Genomic DNA, 1,426 nt, shown 5'->3' with positions numbered 1-1,426 from the left:
CCCCCTACTCCTCCTCCTCCCCCTACTCCATCACCTCCTCCCCTCCTCCTCCTCCTCCTCCTCCTCCTGCCCCCTACTCCTCCTCCTCCCCCTACTCCATCACCTCCTCCCCTCCTCCTCCTCCTCCTCCTCCTCCTGCCCCCTACTCCTCCTCAATGACCGTCTTCATTCGATCTCCATCACCTTCTCCGCTCCTCCTCCTCCTCCCCCTACTTCATCACCTTCTCCCCTCCTTCTCCTCCTCCTCCTCCTCCTGCCCCCTACTCCTCCTCCATGACCGTCTTCATTCGATCTCCATCTCAGGGGCAGGTTCGTTTACGTAAACCATGCGTAAACACAGGGTACATATATGCTGAGAAGATACAGCTAGGTCTGGTACACTTGTGTATACATTATACATATACGTACCTCGGGTACATATCTGTAGTACCTGATACGACAACGACCCCTTCAGCTCAACTGGAAGACCGCTGCTGAAGAAGCGAGTGATAGAGATCACTGGCGAAAACAGTGTAGAAGGCAAAAACACAAGAGGAGAGAGATCAGGATGTGCGTAGCAAGGCTGCCCAATCAGCACCTGAAATGAATAGAAGAATATGAACTTCTATTCTATTTCTATGGTCTAGACCACCAAACTACATGCAGCGCCCCTTCGTACATGCTCTGGGTACAATTATAAGCTCTTTGGTACAACTCAGGATACAGAATCAGAATCAGGATCAGACTCAGGATCTGGAATAAGCCACTTCGTAGTTACGCATTGAGCATACGCGAGATTCTGGCGTGAACTTTTGCCAAAGGTACATAAAACGCTCGCTGGGTCTGCGTGGCGTGTGATAGCAAGTGGAACCGTACGTACTGTATTTGTCCAAGTTGGAAATAACATCACATTTAACTAAGATTTGCCCAATATAGAATGTGTGTAAACTTCATTGATAAATGTAGAACAAATACATGTTATTTGTTCAATTTTGTTGTCTGTTACTTAGTTGATAAATAAAAAAATTCGTTGTTATAACACTGATATCCTGTCTTTTAGGTATAGGGATACATGTTTATAAAGGACCCATGTAATGATTTCAGTACTAATTATGGCAATAACGTAAAGATGCATGTGTGAAAAACTTTCGAGTTTACCTAGTAGCTATTTGTACACATGAGAATTAAGACATTATAAAACTATTTTAAGTCCATCATTTATTGAAAGATTTCCTTAATATTTTTCATTCTCACCAAAGTTTCTGTAATTGTCATCATGAACATCTGACGTCTCCATCCCATTTTTTCATTGCATCATTCGTACACATGCAGTTACATCTCATTCTCAATTATATACTTAATTAATAAAGCAACAAACATTCAATAATTAAATAGCATTCATTAATAAACATAAAATAATATAATAATGATAACATTGTTTGAATGC

The sequence above is a fragment of the Priapulus caudatus genome, unplaced genomic scaffold (genome assembly GCF_000485595.1).
Source record: "Priapulus caudatus unplaced genomic scaffold, Priapulus_caudatus-5.0.1 Scaffold1384, whole genome shotgun sequence".
In the NCBI taxonomy this organism is placed as follows: domain Eukaryota; kingdom Metazoa; phylum Priapulida; class Priapulimorpha; order Priapulimorphida; family Priapulidae; genus Priapulus; species Priapulus caudatus.
This window is presented reverse-complemented; position numbering follows the sequence as displayed.